Genomic DNA, 23,479 nt, shown 5'->3' with positions numbered 1-23,479 from the left:
GCATAATTCTAAATACAAAACAACAGAAAGATAAGACACAAAAAATTAATAGGAGACCAAAATTAGTAAATAAGTGAATGGAAAAAATATACATTTCTGTTTTGTAATTTGACCAAGAATAGCTATGCCAGAAAAAGAAAAGAAGTAAAAAATCAACATCTGTTATTCCATGAAATCTTATTAATATTCATATAGAAATAGTTGCTGCTGAATCATTCAGTATGGAATCTTAATGGGGTTTAATTATTTCCATCTTCAGGATTTGCACAAGCTCCCTGAAAGCAATCTGTGATTAAAGTTCACCACAGATTTGGGAATCTGTAGCTGTCTTAATAGTGGCAAGTGTCCTTGAATATACTATGAAATCGGCCAGGCCCCCAAGGCTACATGATTCTGCAGACATGAAGAAGGTCCTTCTTTCCTGGAAATATTTGTTGTTTGAATGAATCTGAAATTTTCAATTTTAGCTGATTACTGAATGATCAACCTTCTGCCTTGTAAGTGTTAGTCTTTCTCCTCGTCACACTAGACATGGTTTAGCTCAGGTAGGATGGGTGGAGGTCAATCACGCGCATCTGAATGCTGCTTCTCTAACTTGCATGTTGTCGAGTGACTTTGAGCACGCATCCTGTGATTTCTGCCAGCAGTTTTTCCTTCTGTGGCGTCAGAATATTAATGCCTACCTGACGGTGATGAGTGAGGGTAAGAGCTAAATAAGATGAAACAGTCCCTTGATGAAAAGTCAGTTAAGAGCAGATACTCACAGAGGAGTTAATGTCGTTAGGGCACACATCCCCTGAATTTGCTACTTTTCTTTAAAATTTTCTCTGTACTGACTGGATGGTTCAGGTGGTTCCAATGACACAGGATGAGAAATGGAAAAGGTCAGAGAAAAGAAATGAAGAGCCTAAGGGAGGGCAGGGGAGGGGTGAGGAGAGGAGAGGAAAGGAAAGGAAAGGAAAGGAATGGAAGGAAAGCAAAGCAGAGATACCTGAGCTGACCATCCAATTCGAAAGGCCAGTTTTGCCACCTTCCAGAGTCAAAAACTGCAATTATGGTTATGTCAATTCCAACCGATTGCCTCTTCTCTTCTGTCTCTATGACTACCAGTAGGAAGAAAAGATACAGTGGGGTTCCTTCACTGGCCAGCCAGTTGTGAGCCTACGGAGTCCAAATGAGCAAGGGTAGAGGCAGCCACAAGGTGGTAACCAGTCCCATGTTGAACACCCCCTTGGGATCCTTCATCTTCAGAGCCTGTCACCAGAGCAGTCACTGACACATGGCCCTCTGACAACTTATCAGTTATGAGACAGCTGCAAATTAAATATTTTGGCTGAAAACACCCCCTCCTTATGTCAGGACACATTAAGTTGAAATAAACATTTTTCTGAGGTGTGAACTGAAGCAGGTCCATTAAAAACTACTAGTCACGTATGCTGATTTATTACCTTCTGATGTAGTATTTGCTGCTGGACAGACCTAGTAAGAGTTAACCAACGTGACATATCCTTCATGGGACAGAGAGGAAACTAGAAATTATAGAGTGCCTGCTATGTGCCCAGGATGGTGTTAGACTACTTTCTGTTTCCCTATAATACTCTCTTAGGTAGGCGTTCGTTTCCAACTTGGGAGTTGAAAAATCTGAAACCTACCATAACTGAACAGTGGTAATAAGAAGAAAATCCATAGTTAGATTTTTTTCTTAGTATCTCTTGCAGGCATTCATTCCACAAGGGACCAAACCTTCCCATGTGTTCGAAATGCGTTTTCTTATTTCCCTATCCCTGGGTAGTTTTCATGCAGAGTAACAGTCTCTGCACAGAGGCACTTTGAAAAGTGATCCAAAAATATGTTGCAACAATTTCAGAAGTCCTTGCCACTGCTTAGAGGGTAATCTCTGTCTTCATAAATAGAGGTAAGCATCAGGAGATGCAGAGCCATGAGTATTTCCTCAGTATTCCCTCCTGGCATGGGAGAGAACTCTCATTTCTGATGATCCATGAAGGTCTTAGGGAGAACACTAGAGATATCTATGTTGCATTTATAAGATAGCCTATTATTTGGTTTCAAATACCAAGTCGGAAGGGAGTCAGGCAATAGTGTCTAGAAAAGCATTTGTTATGAAAACTCAAAATACCAATCTATCACACAAAGATGACTTGATTGCATTTTGAATAGTAAATCATACACAGCATACTATGTCTGCATGTAAATTATAACCTGAGTAATGAAACCAAATGTTCAAGTATCTGTGTATTTTGGCCTAAGGTTTGGAGTCCATTGATTCTTTGCTTCTAGTATTGTTTTGTTTTGTTTTTAAAGATAGTTTCCCCCCCACTTAGGTTTCTATTTTTCCTTTTTTAAATTTAATTTTGTTTTTTTTCCAGTGTTCCAAGATTCATTGTTTATGCACCACACCCCGTGCTCCATGCAATACAGGTCCTCCTTAATACACCACCAGGCTCACCCAACCCCCACCCCCTCCAAAACCCTCAGTTTAAAGATTCATTTATGCTTTTATATCTAATACTGTAAGATGCAATGGAATGAAGCTTCCTTGGTATGAACTGAGTCAAATCTCAAATCTGTCACGTAAAAATGTGCAGTGCATACAAGGTGATTTCTGTCCTTCATATCCTTCACTGGTTTTCTTCATTATAATTCAAAACATGAGCAATTAAAGGACAACCAAGGAAACAGTTCTCCTCTTTCTAGGAGGAAGATGAGCCAAAATTCATACTGCATTTCCTTCATATGTAACTAGGCATACTTATTTCTGCATATCAACCAACCACACAAACAAGTACAAAACAAAACAAAACACAAACCGACGAATATAACTGATGATCCTGTTGACTGAACAATCAATTAACCCATTTCTTGGAGACCCTTTTATAAGTATAAACTACAAAATTGTGCCTGCTATTACATCAGTTGAAACGTAGTTGGGGATATAAGGCATACGCATAAACTACACCAGAATATAGTTTATAACAAAGCTGAATTTGCTAGAGATCAATATTTTAGGAACTTAGATGAGGGAAAGATGTGAGAAACAAAGAGGAGCCTGGATTTTATTGTCCCACACATTTGATTCTAAATTCCAGTTCCAATACTTACTAATGGTCAAAGAGGTCAGTGATACCTACCTTCCTGGACCCCTCTGATGATGGGGAGTGATAATCATTTGTTTGGTGTGAACGATGTGGGCTGAGCTGACCCTTATGGATGCCATTTTATGAACCCTCTGAGCAACCCTGAAGGGTTGTAAAAGACTGTTTTGATGATACCCATTTTATATAGTGTGACACCGGGATTCACAGGTGGAGCACACATTAATACCACTGCCCTGCATTGTTTCATCACCAGCTTTCTTGCAGAACATACAAGGACCTAGGACAGGATGTGGAGAGAACAGGCGTTTCATAAACGGTGACTCCTTGGACTAGGGTGATAAGAAAGGCTTCGAAAAGGACGAGATTTCAGCTGGATTTTATTTTTATTTTTTATTATTTTATTTTATTTTTTATTTTATTCTTCAGAGAGAGAGAGAGTGAGTGGAGGGGTGGGGATGGAGAGGCAGGGACAGAGTGAGAGAGAGAGAGAATCTTTAGCAGGCTCCACACCCAGTGTGGACCCAATGCCAGGCTTGATCTCACAACCCTGAGACCATGATCTGAACTGAAATCAAGAGTCAGATGCTTAACAGGCAGAGCCACCCAGATGCCCCAATTTCACCTGCATTTTAAAGCCCAAGATTCAAATAAACAAGTGGCAGTGAAAGGATATTTAAATTGGGGAGTCCTTGGGTAAATAAGAATTGGCAAATCATCCTCGGTCTGTTGTAAGCCAACCACAGTGGCCAGACAAAAGATACATGCCAGAGACTAGTGGGACACTTTGCATGGCGATGGGCAGATTATTTAATGAAGATTATAAATCTATTTCATCACACTAAACAGGTCACTGAAGAGGAGAGAGAGTTCCTACACAACTGACAGATTCATAAGTTCAAGAAAAACTCATTAACAAAAACGGACCTAAATTCAAAGGTTGCCAATCTGACAGCTGATCTGGTTAGAATAAACTTCTCTATCCAGTGAATGTCTCTTCTTTATTATTCCTTCAGTAGTGTCCTTCAAGACCTGAAAAGGTGGGGGGAGCAATTAAAAACAGAAGGAAGAAAGTGCCTTCTCTCTACCGTCTTTTGGATCCACACTAAACTAATCCTAGGTCTTCATGCCACCAGCTGGGTTAAACCACATAAATCACAAGTCACAAAATCCATTAAAAAATAAAAAGAAATTTTATTTGTGCATAAAAGCACAGTATCCAGCCACTCTCCCACAGCCTAGCTTAGTAGCATCAGGGGAGATTTGAAAGGTTTTGGTTGACAAGATTGGTGCTGGAAGAAGTCAATTCCTTTCACAGATCTATTATCCAAATGGTACAAATAAGGACTAAACCAGTGTTGGACTATCTCTTTCATTGTCTTAGCCAATTTTTTGGTGAGACATTGCACTATGTAAGCCATTGTGCCTCACTGGCTTTTTCCTCTTCGTTTATTATCCATGTCCCTAAAAAAACAGAGGGTTTCAACTGCAGATATTACCTGCCCCCCACCCCCAGCTTTTACTACTTTATCCCTAATGCCACCAATGAGCCCACCTGCCCTCCTCCTTAGGGATAAAATTTAGATACCATAGCCCATCCTGTGAACGGCCTCTTGGATTGACATGCACGCTACCAGATCATGGAAAGTGTTTCAGATTTTTCAAGGATTGGCTGATGTCTGAGTTGGAAATATATAATCATTTCTGCCCTTCATTTCCTACAAATCTCAAATACCAAAGTGAGCTCAACTGTGGGCACGTTTAGAGACATTCTGCATATTGTAGTCATTCTTTAAATGCACCCTGTCTAGATGTGTTACAAACATAAGTTGTCCAAATTCAAAGTAATTGACTTTCAGCCAACTGTGACCAAATCACAAAAAAGGAAGACGCCATGTGTTCCAGCATGAAAACCCACCCCAAACTCAGAAGTTCCCACCCCAAGGAAACTTTTAATAGCCTGCCTTGAAACCAAACACATATTCTACAGTGGATAAAAATAATGTATTTACTGGGGGTGGAGGGTGTAAATTCGTCTCCCTGCACAGATTATTCTTTAACAGAATTATTTTGTGTATTTGTTCTACTAAAAATATTCACAAAATGAACATTTTTGCCATCATATTTATACAAAAAGTTTCTTTTGGCTGTTTCAGAATCTATTTGATATTTGCTCAGTGTTTCTTTAACAAAAAGGAGAAAAGAGAGGCCTGGAGGAAAGGGAGCAGCAAGTATGCATAAATTAAATTGCACTTTTATCTCTCGTGAATATTAAATACCCAAATCCACATTTTAATATATCTGATTATCACATGCATTGGATCCCACAGAGGGGGAATAGTGTAAAAAGTAACTATAGACAATAGATGCCAAATAAAATGTATCTATGATACATGGCCGTGAATCCCATTCCTCACCACCAGTGTTACACAGTTAAGTTCTAAGTCTGTTTCCACAATGGAAATGTCAAGCTCCAGAGCTATAATTTTACACAGGGACAGTGATTAGAGGACTGGAACAAACATATGGCATTTTAACTTTCCTTGACTGTAAGCGTGCTTGCTTTATCAAGAGGCTTTTCTATTTTATTATTTAGTTGCACAGATCACAAGCTTCTTGATGGAAGGGGCTGTCTTGTGCATTCAGTGTCTTAGGAATGGAAGTTATTGGATGTACTAAATTAAAACAACAACAGTGATAAAAAAAAAATGACCATCAATCCTTCTCAGATGTGCCTAGCCAACATAGGATAGCACATTAAACCTGAAAAGGTTCAGTTACCTTGCATTCAGTAGGAAACTACAATAACTCAAGACATTTTTTAGAAGGCTTTGGCCTCTGAGCTGCATGTACTCAGCACCATTTCAGCACTATTTACACAGGTAATAAACCATAATTATTAAAGGGGAATAAATGCATTGCTGTGGGCTAAACCACAGTCTGGTCTTTGCCATCAATAAAAATATCTTTTCACTTGTGACAGTTATTTTCTTGGCTCGAAAGGTCATCATTTGCTTGAATAAATAGGCAAAGAGGAAGCTTTTCAAGATGCGTCTAAAGGAAAATGAGACCCCAAATTGAAGGAGACGTGTATGGTAATGAGAAAGTGTGATGATGAGTTGTGTGTAACTGCGGGCAAACACCTTCCTCCTCGTATGAAATTTTAATGATGGGTTACTATTCCAATGGGAAAGTAATAACTTACGCGAGTACAGTTGTAGACTCCAAAAATGAAACTATTTTCAGTTTTAAAATATAACCCCAATGCTATCTATATACCTACAATTTTGTCTGCCACTGTCACTAACTGGGCACCTAAAGTGACCTCTTTCTCTGAGTTCCTCTCTGGCCCTTACGATCTGGAGGGGAGACATGGATGTGGACCACATTTCTCAGTTCCTCAGAAGTTCTGGTTAATTCTTCTGGACAGAGGAGGAAAAATGGAAATGAAATGAGGTTGTTGTCATCTTTTCCATGGGGTGTCTGTGTGTAAAAGATGCTATCTTAGGGGCACCTGGGTGGCTCAGTGGGTTAAGCCTCTGCCTTCGGCTCGGGTCATGATCCCAGGGTCCTGGGATCGAGCCCCGCATCGGGCTCTGTGCTCCGTGGGGAGCCTGCTTCCCTTCCTGTCTCTGCCTGCCTCTCTGCCTACTTGTGATCTCTACTGTCAAATAAATAAATAAAATCTTTAAAAAAAAAAAGATGCTATTTTATCTATTGAATATCTAATTCGATTTCTTTTCCTTTTTGACCCCATCATGAGATAGGTATATGCGTGTCATTCATGCATGTCACATTCCTAGAGAATAGAAGATCTCAACTCCTTGGTGTCTTAAATATTGCTGATGCTTAACATGTGTTATCGAATTAGTGAATTCCAGTCTTCTTTATTCTCTTCGTGGTATCTTAACACACTTACTGCCTGTGGTAGTATGGCACCCACTGCATCCATGGCTGACTGGAAACATGAATGTGTTCGTGTGAGATAAACTTGAGTAAAGCACAAAACACAGTCTCTGTGACAGAGGTGTAGGAATTAACACTCCTTCGACAACTGCCACCAGCCACCTTATTTCCATCTTTTTCATGACAAAAAAAGCAAAAGCAAGGATGAAAGAAGAAGAGAAAGAAACTATCTGCATATAATCCTTTGGACTTAAGTAAAATCATTGATTTTTGTTCTACTTAGTGCCAAAATGATTGGTCTGATATGCATTACCGCGTTTCATTGGTTTGTTTTGGAATCATGGCCGAGAGAGTAACAGTGAAATGATACTTACCTGTTAAAAATATAAGACTGTCAGATTAGAAGAACCAGCCCCTGCCAAATAGATTGCTTCCGTGTGCTGTGAGCTGAATATTCCTTTTATATATTGATCATTTTTTTTAACCTGTATGTTTTTGCTGCAAGCTAAAGAACCAAATAAAAATGCTATATAGGTATCCTTCTGTTTGTGTATATATGTATATACATGTATGCATACACACAGAGCATTTTTCTACCATGACTGCCCCGGCAAGCAGCCTTCAAATGTACCTAGTAACTTCTTGCTTGGATGGGTCTTCTGCTGGCATTCTTGCTGTCATCTACAACTGTGAAGTGCATTGTAATTAGCTGTACGTTTCATGTCACGGAGCTGCACTACCAAGTGATAACAGGTTAGGGCCGTCAGTTCAAGTGTCAAGAATATGAAAGGATATTTAAGTGCAGATGACAACACAATGGGAATACTTAAAACCCAGGAGACATTTGAAGTTAGGTCCTTTATCAAGCAACAGGTTCCCTTGGCAAAAGAATTTATTTCTAGGACAAACTGGCCCTCATCACATGCCGTTCCCTCCCCACCCCCTCATTCCCTGCCTCATATGTACAAATTGAGAACTTTGTTCTCAGGCTTGAGTTTTCTTTTTTTTCTAATTTAATTTAATTTTTTTTGCATAAAAATATTTATTTGTTTGTTCTTAAATTTTTTTTTTTAATTTCTTTTCAGTGTTCCAGAATTCATTGTTTATGCACCACATTCAGTGCTCCATGTAATACGTGCCTTCCATAATGTCCACCACCAGGCTCACCCAACCTCCCACCCCCCTCCCCTCCAAAACCCTCAGTTTGTTTCTCAAAGTCCATAGTCTCTCATGGTTCATGTCCCCCTCCAATTTCCTCCAACTCACTTCTCCTCTCCATCTCCCTATGTCCTCCGTGTTATTCCTTATGCTCCACAAATAAGCGAAACCATATGATAATTGACTCTCTCTGCTTGACTTATTTTACTCAGCATAATCTCTTCCAGTCCCATCCACGTTGATACAAAGGTTGGGTGTTCATCCTTTCTGATGGAGGCATAATACTCCATAGTATATATGGACCACATCTTCTTTATCCATTCATCTGTTGAAGGGACTCTTGTTTCTTTCCACAGTTTGGCGACTGTAGACTTTGCTGCTATGAACATTGGGGTACAGATGGCCCTTCTTTTCACTACATCTGTATCTTTGGGATAAATACCCAGTAGTGCAATTGCAGGGTCATAGGGAAGGTCTATTTTTAATTTCTTAAGGAATCTCCACACTGTTTTCCAAAGAGGCTGCACCAGCTTGCATTCCCACCAACAGTGTAAGATGGTTCCCCTTTCTCCACATCCTCTCCAACACATGTTGTTTACTGTCTTGTTAATTTTGGCCATTCTAACTGGTGTGAGGTAGAATCTCAAGGTGGTTTTGATTTGAATTTCCCTGATGGCTATTGATGATGAGGATCTGTACTCAAGGAACTACAGAACACTCATGAAAGAAATTGAAGAAAACACAAAAAATGGAAGACCACTCCATGCTCATGGATGGGAAGAATAAACATTGTTAAAATGTCTATGCTGCCTAGAGCAATTTATACTTGTAATGCCATTCCAATCGAAATTCCACCAGCATTTTTCAAAGAGCTGAAACAAACAATCCTAAAATTTGTATGGAAGCAGAAAAGACCCCAAATTCCTAAGGAAATGTTGAAAAAGAAAACCAAAACTGGGGGCATCACGTTGCCTGATTTCAAGCTTTACTACAAAGCTGTGATCACCAAGACAGCATCGTGGAACAGAGTAGAGAGCCCAGATATGGACCCTCAACTTTATGGTGAAATAATCTTTGACAAAGCAGGAAAAAAATATACAGTGGATAAAAGACAGTCTCTTCAACAAATGGTGCTGGGAAGATTGGACAGCTATGTGTAGAAGAATGAAACTTGACTATTCTCTTACACCATACACAAAGATAAACTCGAAATGGATGAAAGACCTTAACATGAGGCAGGAATCCATCAGAATCCTAGAGAAGAACATAGACAGTAACCTCGTCAACATCAGCCACAGCAACTTCTTTCAAGATATGTCTCCAAACGCAAAGGAAACAAAAGCAAAAATGAACTTTTGGGACTTCATCAAGATCAAAAGCTTCTGCACAGCAAAGGAAACAGTCAGCAAAACGAAGAGGCAACCCTTCTCCAATGGGAGAAGATATTCTCAAATGACACTACAGACAAAGGGCTGATATCCAAGATCTATAAAGAACTCCTCAAACTCAACACACACAAAACAGATAATCATGTCAAAAAATGGGCAGAGGACATGAACAGACACTTCTCCAAAGAAGACATACAAATGGCTATCAGGCTTGAGTTTTCAAGAAGCTTCTAATTATACACACGTGCTTCCCGTAAGTGATGGCACTTAACGTTTCTGACTGCAAATGAAGCCTTCAATTGTGTTGGATGGTATCAAATATTAATGCCAACATTTAATTCAGCTACTTAAAACAGTTTAAAAATTAGACATCTCCTTTTGCCCCCGCCCTTGGTGGTTCTGGATACCTGGAAATGGAGTTGAAAGCAGACTGCATTTTGGAGCATCCATATAGAAACCAGTGAAAAGGCACACTAAAAAACAAATCAAAATACAGAATAGAGATGAAGAGAAAAAATTATTTTACCCAGGTTCCTAGAAATGATATACGATAAAAAATATAGAACTTAGGGCACTTGGGTGGCTCGGTGGGTTAAAGCCTTTGCCTTCGGCTCAGGTCATGATCCCAGGGTCCTGGGATCTAGCCCTGCATCAGGTTCTCTGCTCAGCGGGGAGCCTGCTTCCTTCTCTCTGTCTCTCTGCCCACCTCTCTGCCTACTTGTGATCTCTGTCAAATAAATAAATAAAATCTTTAAAACATATATAGAACTTTTTACTTGGAAAAAATAGTGTAGTTGTTGGGACAACAAATGTATGCGTAAATTCAGTGTATAATCTGTATTAATCGAATCTACTTTCTTCAGAATTACAACTGCTCAACTACTTCTAATAAGTAAATATTAGCAGACCTGCAAAAAGTGACTTACCAGTCAACTCAACCTTTCCGATTCCCCAGTACACAGAGACCATTCCAATCAGAGAGGTATGCATAGTAATGTGGCACAGAAATGTCTACTTTAAAACAAACAAACAAACATAGCCTTCAAATCCATCCACCCACATTTCACTTGTTTTCAGATTCTCTGTGGTTGGGAATTCTTATCCCAGTTTTTGTACAACTGAAAATAGTAGTAATTGTGTTCTGTTGTGCTGAGACTTGAAATTGTTAATTGTTTTGGTTTCATTATTGTTACTGAAGATTTTTTCCTTACCGAAAAAATGTAAGACTTTTGTGCAAGCAAACAATAGTCCAGTAACCCCAACAGAAATTAAACAGGTGATGAGAGTATTTTCTAAAGACTGAAGATTGTTTCACAATGGTGCAATGACTTAGCCAAATTAACCAACATCTATTAGTACAAATGGCTACCAATCTTGTTTTCCCTCTGCTTTGGCTAGCACTTGCTTGAACCAAAGGGAGAACAACAGATGAATTATGAATGTACTATACCTATGATGAAATAATACTGCTAGTATTCACGCTTCCACAATGTCTTAATGAACATTAAGTAGGAAAAGGAGACTGCTTTAGAAGATTGTCTCCAGCAGTAAAAATTCCACCAAGGCGTACCAAAGTTTAATTAAAACATCAAAATGCGAGGAAGAAACACAATTTGACAGATAAATGTAGATATCATGGCATTGTCACTGAGCTTTTCTAATGAGATTAGATGCCTACTTTAATTGACATTTCCAAATGAGGCACAGATAAGACAGATTTAATGGGAGCAGTTATATATAGCTGGACCCTAGCTGGATGAACAAGTGTTTGACATTTAAGTATCGTAAACGATATATTATATGCTCCCCTCACTAATGCACTGTCAATGTTAAGAAGGATAAGCAGATCCTTAAATATACCCGGCACAGAGGAGAGCACAAGTGATGCAAATAAACCTTACGGCAACAGTTGCATCAAACAAACCTTCATGAAATCACTTCCATTCCATGCCTGCAGGGAAAAGTCTCCCATAGAATCCCTGAAAGTAATTTAATTTCAGACTTATAAAAAGGAATGGGAGAATATAAAGTTGCTTCTGAAAGTGTGTCAAGGATTTTTTTTTAATAATGCTAATAAGATGCTTTTCTGGAATTATTTTCATTTGATAGTAACAAAAGACATGGGAAAAAATCGATCAACTCATGCAGGGTTTCATTATGATCAAGACAAAAGAAATAAACCCATCATTTATTTAAAAATATCAATATAAGAGCTTCTTTCTTTATTGGTCTTTAATGAGCTTTCCACCATGAATTCACCTTACGCACTTTAGCTTAATGAACAAAATTTGCTATTATGAAGTCTCTTTTGTATCGAATCTCAATCCAGGTACCATGGCTTTAGGATCTATGTGCAGTGCACGGCATTCAGTTCTCTAAGGGTCACTGGTGGCCTCTGGAGTCCAAGTCATTGTCCTCATTTGTCCAATGTACAGCTGGAGTTCTCCTGAGAATTCCGCATGTACCACAGACTCACCGTGTTTCTATAAATCTTTAAACCTAACTACACAGGATGGACGAAACATAGAAGAGGAATAAAACATTCAGCCTCCGAAGGCAAGGTTTTATTGAGCACGGTAAATATGAAGAGAAAATAAATGATATGAAGATGCATGCTTTAAAAATTGGCATTATGCCACCTAAATATTTATACACAATTTCAGTTGAGTGTAGAATGTTATTTGTGAATAGAACAAGGTTGTATATTCATTTACAAATGCATATATGTCTGCATGGTGACATCTATCCTTAATATCCATATTGAGCCCTGTGTTAATTAATGTTTTTGAAGGGGAAAATAATGAATATGTTTACGACTTTTGTTTTATTTATTTATGAGACTCCCACAAGGGTCCACACACAAAGACAAATAATGTATTTCACTGGTGTCTCCGGCAGCTCAGTCTGTGGGGTAGATAAGAATATATCCCAGCAATTACATTCAACAGCCCCTGATTTTGCCTAGGTAGTCAGCATAGGCTTTGCATGGGATGGGGGGGGCAGTAATGCTAAACTGAATACCAAAGGAAGAGGAGGTATTTTTCACACGGACCGTGTGGAAGAGAAAGGAGGAAAGGAGGTTTTAGATGAGACATGACACAACAAGAACCAATCAGAAAATGACCAACATGTTCAGCAAGTCCGGACTTGGACTGGTTTAAAACACAGGTGACACAGAATCTCTCAATGCAGGAGAAAGTGAGGGAAGGGAGTGGGAATGAATGCCCCACTCCCACCCCCAGAACTCAACTACGAACAGGTTGCTTCATTCATTTTCATATCAGGCTTTAAACTGGATTTTCTTTGAAGAGTAGTCTACTGTGAAGAAAACACATTACAAAATTAATACACTAGCAGCACCTAGTCCATGGTGGAATGTATTGTGGACGATACTAAAAAGACTCTAGGCTAACTGAGGGCCTTGCATGCCTATCCAAGAGTCATGGACTTGAATCTAGGGCCATAAGGCCAATGAAAGGGGTAATATGGTTAGTGACGTGATCAGTTGTGCTTTTTTGGAAGATAAGTTTAGGAGCAGCAGGATGGTAAAGATCATGAGAACCTAGAGCAAAGGAAACCCAGGTGGAGAGAAGGTACTGTTAAGTGTTTGACTATGAGGCTGAGAGAAGAGGCTTTTCCCAGATTCCACAAAGGGGATTGGTTGGAAACAGGTGTCATTCTTATCTTGACCCATGTTAAGCTCATTTGGGGGGACTAGTTTCATTTCTAACATTCATACATATGGCACATCCAAGCAATTTATATGATCAAGTGTTATTATTCTTATTGGAGCCGAAATTGTGGAAAATCCACAGAAGCAGAGCTACTACCTGAACTAAGCAAAGTCAGCAGCCACCTATATGGCACATTTTGGTCATTTTAGGAAAAAATAACCTAATGATGGTAAGTAATTTCCTCCCATTTTAAAGATTTAAAAACTGAGGCCCAGAAAACATAAGTGCTTTATCCCAAGTCATACAGTTAATGAGGGGTGAAGCCTATATTCCAAATCATGTTTACGTAGCTCTAAAACCATCGCACTCCCCATCCTCTGCCACCTATTCTGCACTCCTAGCTCTTATCTACTATTTCTCATCATGCCTGGGATTCTAGAAATAACTTTTCTGAAGTATAAAGCCTACTGAAAGTTTAAATATTCCTGCCGTGGGTAGAAAATTATGCCCAGGATCGAAGGAAGGGACAGTTGCCCCAAGATGGTGGGTCAACCCCCCCTTCACAAGTTGGCCATAGGGACCCATGCAGATGTGGCCAAGAGCTATGGTCTAACTTCTTAAGAATATGGTGGTACTGGAACCTTCCTGAGCTGCGCTAACATACTGTCTACACCTCTGTGGAAACACATTTTACTATACTTGAGTAACAGATGTGTCCTCTCCCCTGTGTCCCCAGACTGGAGTACACTAAAGTGTCTTAGTTCATCCCTGAGAGGGGGGCCCTCATGGGCCCCCACCCCAGGTTGGCTTCTAATAACAGTTCATCTGAACTCATTCTCCCTACCTTTTCAGCCATCTCATATACCTTACAAATATATAGGAGGAGTGCCCCGCTACATTTATCCATACTGCAGGGGTTCTAATGCAATGCAGTATCTTTTGGGTTATGGGAAGGTGTTGATGATCTATGCAATGATGAGGAGACAAGATTCATAGATACCATGGTGACGTCACTGGGAGGCCAAGGACTATGTGGTAGCCTGCTTGCGTCTGTGTCTCCCAGAAAGAGAAGCTAGGATGGGTATTAGGTCATTCCTAGCAAATCTCCCATCCGTAAAAACTGGCATCTCCAGGGGAGAAGCCTGTTCTGGAACATTGTGCTAGATGGGCTCAGAGGCTCTTCCCTTACAACCCTGAGCTGTATCCCTCTCCCCACCATCCCCCCGGCACTCCTTTTCTATCTTTCTACCATCTCTGTTTTTTGGTTTGGAACAGGGCCTTTGGGGTCTTGGGCACACTGTTTCTTATTATGTCCAAATTCCCCCAAAAGAGTTTAATGTTCTCAAGGCCAGGACCTATTCTCTTGGAACTTTTGGTTCCATTATTGTATCTTAGCCCATACCAGATCCTTAAATGTTTGATGAATGAATGTGTGATGTCTGCCTCAAAGAAAGAAATGGCAGAGAACAGCCTGCTTCACGCAGCACGGTTGCCACAGTAACCAGTGGGTGACCTCCCTCACAGAAGGTGTCTTGGGGGCAGAAAGCTAAGGAACAGCAGCATTTCAAGTGAGTCCTCATAGGAAAACAAAAAGCACCCAAGAAAGACTGACGGGGAAGCAGCAACAAGCGCTAAGGGGGAAGGGTCTTGGCTCTGCCTTGCAGCAATTGCTCAGGTGGGCTGGGGTTTGAATGCTCAAGAGGGTGTGGGATGGAGTGGACAGAGTAGGGGGGGATAAAGCTCCCAAATAAAGGTATCCACATATGCACATGTGGGTCTGTCGGTGCAATCCTCTCACATTAAGTATCTGTGTAGTCGCTGGGGTGCAGGGTAGAGGATTCCCTGGTCCAGCTGCCGTGGGCTTGCAATGAGCCTGCTTAGAGCTTTTCAAAGTGATGCTCGTGTTTCTCATCATTAACTAATTAATTAACTAGTTCAGTCATCAGTTAACTTTTAACTATCATATGATGATGCTGGGATGCTAGCGTCCTATGGATACTAAGACGTTCAGAACCCAAATAGAAGTCCCAGCCCCATCCAAGCAAAGAAGTTGGTTTCTGCAGATTATATATCCCCGTGTGGAAAGGAAATAACAAGCACAGAAGAACTTTGCCGAGGCCAGCCCGAGGGCTGAGGGCATGGTGATTAAGAAACCAGAGCCAGGGTGCTGCCTCCTCTGGTCCCGACAGGAGGGACCTCTTTGTTCCATGACCATTCGAGGAAATTGATGTAATTTTCCTATCATCACACTCAGGGTGAGTTCAGGGTTGACATTTTAATAAATCGTTTTATAAGTAACAAAAGCTCTGGTTTGAAAGGCTGCATTCTTTGTTCCCTCTTCCAAAGGCTACGTGGGCTGCACAAATAGCTCGATTGTTAATAAAAACAAATAAATAAGGACGTGCATAGCATGGTGGTTAACAGGTACACAGTTAATGAGATAAACTGAATCTGAATCAAAGCAACTCTGTATCACTGTCACTTCTTCGTACTGCTTTTAAGGTCAGATGGTCAATTTCGCTTTTAACTGGTTTTTCTTAGAATACTACAAGGATGTATCACAAATAGGAGTATTATCAAACAGTATAGGTCCAAGTCCTAAAAAATATTTCTCCACGCTAAAGAACTCAGCATAAAACAATAAATAAATAAACGTTTTGACCAAGTACAACATTCACTTAAATTTGAAATGAGATTTATGTGAATCTAGCATGACTCAAGTTCTTGAGGAGAGAAAAAAGATGTAATCAAATATTTACAACACAATGTCATAAGATATATAAGAAAATTGAGTGTAAAGTGATATGGGCACAGAGCTGCTAATAATATCCTGAAAATAAATAGATTTTAAAAAGAAATATAGCACAGGGAATGAAAATGACATGTGACCTTCTTTTTCGCTTTACTTTTTCTTAAACAACAAAAAAAGCATGACGTATATACACACATAGATACGTACATATATGTGGAATATATGTATGTATAAACAGAGTTGACCTTTGGACAACAGATTTGAACTTCACGGGTCCACTCATATATGGACTGTTTTTAAAAAGTACGGTCCATACCCAGTATGGAGCCCAGTGCACGGCTTGAACTCTGGAAACTGAGATCAAGATCTGAGCTGAGATCAAGAGTTGGACACTTAAAACAAAACAAAACAAAACAAAAGAGTTGGACACTTAACCAACTGAGCCACCCGGGTGCCTCCAGATTTTTGTTCAATAAATACAGTGCAGTACTATAAACGTATTTTCTCTTCCTTATGATTTTCTTAATGATTTTCTCCAGCTTACTTTAAGAATACAGCATATAATACATGAAACATACAAAACATGATAATCGACTGTCTACATTATGGGTAAGGTTTCCAGTTAGTAGTAGGTCATTAGTAGTTGTTTTGTGGGAGTCAAAAATTACATGCAAATTTTTGGCTACACGGGATATTGGCACCCTTAACCTCACGTTGTTCAAGAATCAACTGTACACACACACACACACACACACAGACACCTTACTGAAATTTAAAATGCCAAGACACCCTATGGCCACTGTAGGAAGACCAGGCATTCCCATCCTATTTAGTGGAGAGGCTTTTAATCCAGCCAGGTACGAGTATGCCATGGGAGGAACACAAAGCCAACCAAAAGGTAATCAATAGAAATCTGACTCATTTACCTCCTTTCTTAATGGTTATTTCTTTCTCTCTCTTTTTTTAAAGATTTTATTTATTTATTTGCCAGAGAGAGAGAGAGAGAGATCACAAGTAGGCAGAGAGAGCAGGGGAAGCAGGCTTCCCGCTGAACTGGGAGCCTGACGCGGGGCTCAATCCCAGGACCCTGAGATCATGAGCTGAGCCAAAGGCAGAGGCTTAACCCACTGAGCCACCCAGGCGCCCCTGGTTATTTCTTATCTTACATTTTATTTCCTCTTCTTTGGTAGAGAAAAGTATATCCTACCAAATGCAAACAAATACAAACAATCTGCTTTAATCCAAAAGACAACTACATAGAGGTTCTTGTGCTCTACCTCCATTTACTGTAACCGAAGATCAGTGATGTGGCAAACAACTTTTTCTTTTCTTTTTTTTTTTTTTAAAGATTTTGTTTATTTATTTGAGAGAGAGAGAGAGCATGAGAGGGGAGAAGGTCAGAGGGTGAAACAGACTCCCCGTGGAGCTGGACCCTGATGTGGGACTTGATCCTGGGACTCCAGGATCATGACCTGAACTGAAGGCAGTCACTTAACCCACTGAGCCACCCAGGTGCCCCCAACTTTTTCTTTTAATTTGAAAATGTCCCCAACCACCCACAGAAGTGACCCGCACTCCACCTCAGAGATCGGCTGCAAGCATCGTGATGAAGCATTTGACAAAAGACAAATATAAAGCCCACTTTTCTTTACTGATGACGACCTAGCCCCCTGTCCTGTTTCTAGTTTACTCAGAGAGGTGTTCGAACCAATGCAACCTGCTGACCACCACGCCCTAGGAGAGGGTGCTGGAAAAATCAAAATAACTTTTTGAGGAACAAATCGCAGCCATCTAAATTACTCCTTTGACAGAGTAATGGATCTTACAGATGAAAGAGAGCACAAGGTGTCATTTATCTTGACTTCACAAGACTTGTCAACTTTTCTTGGTCTTTTCTGAAGAACACGATCATAAATAATTTAGAAAATTATGACTTAGACCTCAAAAACTTCAAGGCAGACAACTACAACCCGGGAACGGGGACTTTAAAAAAACAATAGTTGCCTTTGTCTCCTGGGGTGGAATGGGAATCATAAAGCAATTTGTCAGGGAAATGTATTGAGCCCGGTACTACCTGTAATTGATGCGAGGCATTCCTATCTTGGACAATTTAACTGCATTCAATTCAGTAAAAATACATTTGCTTAATAGACCTGTAATGGGGTTGAACATTGCACTGGGTGTGTCGGTGATGGTGTTTACACCCTGAGAGTTGGCTTCTGGTTCAAGTAGTTCTGTTTGTTGCCAGTCTGGGGGTAGCCTGAGCTGACTAATACAGAGCTCTGTGCCAAGAAGCAGCCCTGGGTCCCCTGTGTCGTGCAGGTGGTTTTGACTGGACCAGGGATTAGCAAGTGACACCAGGATAACTCATCTAGAAGGCGGCCTGACCCTATATGGTGGTCAAGAGCACAGCGGTTTGTGCAAGTGGGCAATGATAACGAGCTACCCAGCCAGGCTGGCTCGTCCCAGCACTTGCACTGGTGGGTAAGGTGGATTCATAGTCAAAATCTAAAGAAGGTACAGACCTATACAGAAAAAAGTGACACTATAGGGAGTGACCATGTGGTCTGTTTTTGAAAAATGGACGGAGAGGTTAGTCCTTCAAGCTGCTTCAGACCAATTTCCAAATTTGATTCCAATCTTCGTTTAGCCTATAAATAATCTCTCCTGTTTCCTTCTTTGTTCTCCTTCCTTTTTTCTTTCTGTCCTTCCTTCCTTCTTCCCTCCCTCCTTCCCTTCTTCTCTCTTTCTTTCTGATGAGACTATTTAAGTTCTATTCTCTTAGCAATTTTTAATTATACAATACAATATACATCAGATCCTGAGCCTATTTAAGTCATAGCTGAAAGTTTGTACCCTTTTACCAACCTCTCCCTACTTCTTCCACCCTCTAGTCTCTGGCCACCATGCTTCTACTCTGTTTTCATGAATTCGACTTTTGTTTTTTAGTTCTACATATGAGTGATACTGTGCAATGTTCATCTTCCTCTGCCTGGCTTATTTCACTTAGTACAATGCTCTCAAAGTCCATCCGTGTTGTTGCAAACACTACGATTTCCTTCTTTCTCATGCTGAGTAATATTCAGTTGTATATATACCACAATCCTAAACTTTCATCCATTGACAGACATTTAGGTTGTTTCCATATCTTGCCTGTTAATAATGCTTCAGTGACCATGGAAGTGCCAATCTCTCTCTGAAATCCTCTTTTCATTTCCTTTGGACATATACCCAGAAGTGGAATTGCTGGGTCATATGGTAGTTCTATTTTTGACTTTTTGAAGAACCTCCATACTATTGTCCATAATGCCTTCACCAATTTACACTCCCACCAATCATGCACAAGTTTCCCTTTTCTCACCAATACTTAACTCTTGTTTCCTTGATGATAACCATTCTAACAGTTGTGAGATGATGTATCATTGTGGTTTTCCTTTGTATTTTCCTGGTGACTAGTGATGCTTTCTTAAAACACTCTTATAGAACTAGATGTCCAGGAGACACTTGATCTTATATCATTTTTGAAACTGGAAAACTGTTTTTTGGAACAGGAAAAATAATGGTTTTTTTTTCTCTTCTAAAAAGTGGGGCTTTTCATTCTGCAAATATGAGAAAGCTCCTGCCCATCTTACCATTTTATTCTTGAGGAAGGCCTATACTCAATGAAATACTCAAAATGCTTTTTCTTTAGAATGAGATAGAAAATATATCTTTTAGAATTGGAAACTGAGTATATACAGGGAATATATAAATAGAAAGTATATAATAGAAAGAGAGATTTTATATACATTTAGAAAAGAGTGAAGGATGATTCCCTCTTGAAATTAGAAAATACATTTTCTCAAATTTAGATTTAGCTTTATATATATCTTTCTGATGATATAGCTAAAAAGATAGCTAATTTGTAAAATCAAATTTATACTTAAAATCACAATTTATATTAGGTGTGTGTGTGTGTGTGTGTGTGTGTGTGTGTGTGTGTGTTGGTTTTGTCTGTTTTTTATATTCTTGTCCAAGTATTAGTTTCCCAAAGATAAGGCAGGCAGGCCTGAATTTCTCTTCATGTTGTTCTGGAAGAAGGGTAGGCATGAAGCTAAAGCTAGAATGGATTATCTGGATGCTAAATTTACTGTTATTTCAGACTAAGCTTAAACATGGTTAAGTTGAATCCAGGCATGTGTCTGTTCACTCCTGAAACATGATTAAAAAAAAAAAATTCTGAAAAAGAGTAAAGGAATAAAAAAGGGCATAAACCCACAAGGACATTTCTTTTGGGAACGGAAAAGGACACAGTGGAAAGTAAGAATATCAACACAAGTTTTGAGAACAGAGTTGCACTGCCTGTCTGTGTGTGAGGGAGGGAGGAAGGGGGATGGGGCCAGGCCAAGAGGAATCGAGGAGCTGAGCACCTGCTGAACAGAAGAAGCTCAGAAATTGGATGTGCCATGTGTTTCCATGGCTTTTCCCCACCTTAAAGAAGGAATGTTGACCCTCTGCTGAGACTAAATGAGATCACGTGAACTCAGGAACAACATGTCCAACTGAGGGCTGTGGAGGACTAAGTGAAAGTCTGCTCATATATGGTGAAAATGTGGCTCCTTTCCTCACTGAGTTCCCACAATACTGGAAGCTTAGCTCACCACCCCCCCCAAAATTTAGAGGGTATCACTCTAAGAGCACGGACCACCTAAAGGGAAAAAAAGTTTTAGAAAGAGACGCTTGAAGGTCGGAAGTCACCCACCAAAAGAGCGGACTCACTGAAATCAACTTATAGGTGTTCATTACCTCACCACGAAGTTTGAGCAAACATCCAGACATTGAAGAAATCTTCCCACATAAGTGAGAAAGGTAAAAACAAGCAAACTGATTTTTTAAAGCCCCTGGGAGAAAAAAAAGACGATATGGAAAGTTACAAAAAAAACAAACTCATTAATAAATCCTCAGAGCTGACAAAATATTCTGGATATAAAACAAGAATTGGATGTTATGAAAGTCAGGACCACTATTCTTAGATACTAAAATTTTAATATCAGAAATGTAAAATATCGATAGGGCATTTGGAAGATCTAAGTTGAAAGGTCCCAGGAACTGGAGCAAAAAGTTCAAGGACCAGAAAACACAAGAAAAAACCTAAGTGACCAGAGAATTCACCTGGAAGAACTAGGAGGTTGCACAACTAACAGTCAGGAACGCTTGGCAAAGATCGAGAAGACATAGGAGAAGAAAAGTTCAAAGAATCAATAAAGAAAATATCCCTGAAATAAAGGACTTGAGTTTCCAGATGAACCTGCCCACAAAGTGCCTACAAAGCAAATGACTGACAGAAACTAAGACCAAAACACATCATTTTGAAATTTCAGAAGGGAAGATTCTATTATTTTTGAGCAATAAAATACTAGCTACCTCCTCTAGATGACTGAACAATGGTTACCCAAAGATACTGCCTCCTAATTTGGGCAACAGTAAATTTGGAAAAAGGGTTCTTGTCGATGTAATTAAGTTAAGGCTCTTGGGATGGGGAGATTATTCTGGATTATCCCAGTGGGCCCTAAAAGCAACCGTAGGTGCCCTTATCAAAGAGAGCCAGAGGGAAGATGAACACACCCAGAGAAGGTAATGTGAAGATAAAGCAGAGATGACTTGAAGACTCTGGCCTTAGGTATTTCAAGACTGCTCATTTCCCACACTGGAAGTTACCCTGTCCCGCAGAGGACTGACAGTGGCAACTGCCCTCAACTGAATTGATACTTAATCACAAAGATAGGTCCTGGATCCATGTCCTCCATACAACAACTGCCATACAGGAGTTCCCAATCAGGTTAGCTTCCTAGGACCACAACAACAAAGTACCACTAACTGGGAGGCTTAAACAACTGACATTCCTTTCGTCACAGATCTGGAAGCTGGAAATCTGAGTCAAAGACCCTGGCAGAGGTGGTTTCTTCTGAGACCTCCCTCCTTGGCTTGTAGATGGTGTCTTCTCCCTGTGTCTTCACATGGCCTTCCCTCCGTCTGTGTCCAAATTTCGTCTTCTAAGGATATCCCAGTCTTCTCGGATTGGGCTCCACCCTCATGGCCTCATTTTAATTTAATCACTCTTTAAAGAACCTGTCTCCAAATAGCATCATATTCTGAAATAATGTGGTTCAGAACTTCAACACATAAATTTGGGGACATAATGGGGTTCAGAAGCTCAACGTTTGAGGACAGGCACAATTCAACCCTTAACGTTAAGTTATAACTTTTTCAGTTTTAAAATATTTTTATTGAAGTAACATCTAAAAACAAAATAATAGGGGCATCTGGGTGGCTCAACCAGTTAAGGGGCTGCCTTGAGTTCAGGTCATGATCTTAGGTCCTGGAAATGACCCCTGTGTCTAGCTCCCTGCTCAGTGGGGAATCTGCTTCTCAGTCTTCCCTGACTCACAAATTCTCTCTCTTGCTCTCAAATAAAATAAATAAAATCCTTAATAAAGTAAAAATAAAAACAAATAATAGTTTAAACAGTTAGACTATTACAAAACTTACAGTGAAATCAGTGCTCCTCACACCACCAGCCCCATCTATAATATTTCCTCTTCCACAGTAGCTGCCTTCGAGTATTTTTCCTTGTCATTTATACCAACATTTCTGAATACTATGTTTCTACTTCTGCTTAGTTTTTCATTGTAAATATTATGTGTTGGCTCCATAGTGCAGAACGTAAATCTTTTACTCTCTCGTACCATTTACACACACTTCCCATCCTGCCAAATGGTTAAATAGTCAATATTTACTTTATTGTCACTATGTATTGTTCACAGACAATCCAGAAAGGAATTATGTTTCCTTTCTTGTGCTGTATTTTGTTTTATGTATAGTTTAAAAGTGCCTTCATTTTCTCTAAGTGTTCAGGAAATCCCTGTTAAAGGTCATTGCTGGTTCCTGTTTGCCCTGGGAGGGTCTGATCTCATGTATAGGACAATATGGAGCATTCGTGTGGTGGTCCCCAAGGAGGACAGCTATGCTTGGCAAAAAACACTTATAAGATCTTCGGCTGCACAAGCACCACAACACATTCTTTTTCTGTTAACTGTTTATTTATCCATTTGGCACAACGGGCTCTCTCCCAAGGACCAATGGATTATTCAAAGAACTAAGAAAATATTTGATTACCTGAAACAAATCTGATTCAAGTATCCATAAAGAAGAGTTCAATACATTATTCAATGAGCCCAATCTCTAAACCTCCTCCATCCTAATTCATATATTTAACTTCCATCGGAGAAGCATAGATGAACTATCGTGGATAGATCTAGGGTCAAAATATTCCACTTGTGTTCACTGGATACCATCCCCTCCCTGGCATTTCCTTTCTCTCTGCCGTCATCATTTCTCTTTTCTACTGAATCATTCCCATTCATATACATTCTTGCTGGTAGATCTCCTACCTGAAAAACATTTACTCTTGATCTCACATTCCCCTCTGCTGCCATCCTGCTCTCTATT

The 23,479-nt window shown here is 39.9% G+C and overlaps 1 protein-coding gene across 1 annotated transcript in view; it reads right to left on the bottom strand.

Moving 5' to 3' along the window:
- Positions 1-23,479, bottom strand: part of LOC111147134 (heparan sulfate 6-O-sulfotransferase 3) — a 688,722-nt gene that overhangs the window by 163,873 nt on the left and 501,370 nt on the right. The gene's annotated exons all lie outside the window — the stretch shown is intronic.

Source organism: Enhydra lutris, unplaced genomic scaffold (genome assembly GCF_002288905.1).
Source record: "Enhydra lutris kenyoni isolate GAN:26980312 unplaced genomic scaffold, ASM228890v2 scaffoldscaffold15, whole genome shotgun sequence".
In the NCBI taxonomy this organism is placed as follows: domain Eukaryota; kingdom Metazoa; phylum Chordata; class Mammalia; order Carnivora; family Mustelidae; genus Enhydra; species Enhydra lutris.
This window is presented reverse-complemented; position numbering and strand designations above follow the sequence as displayed.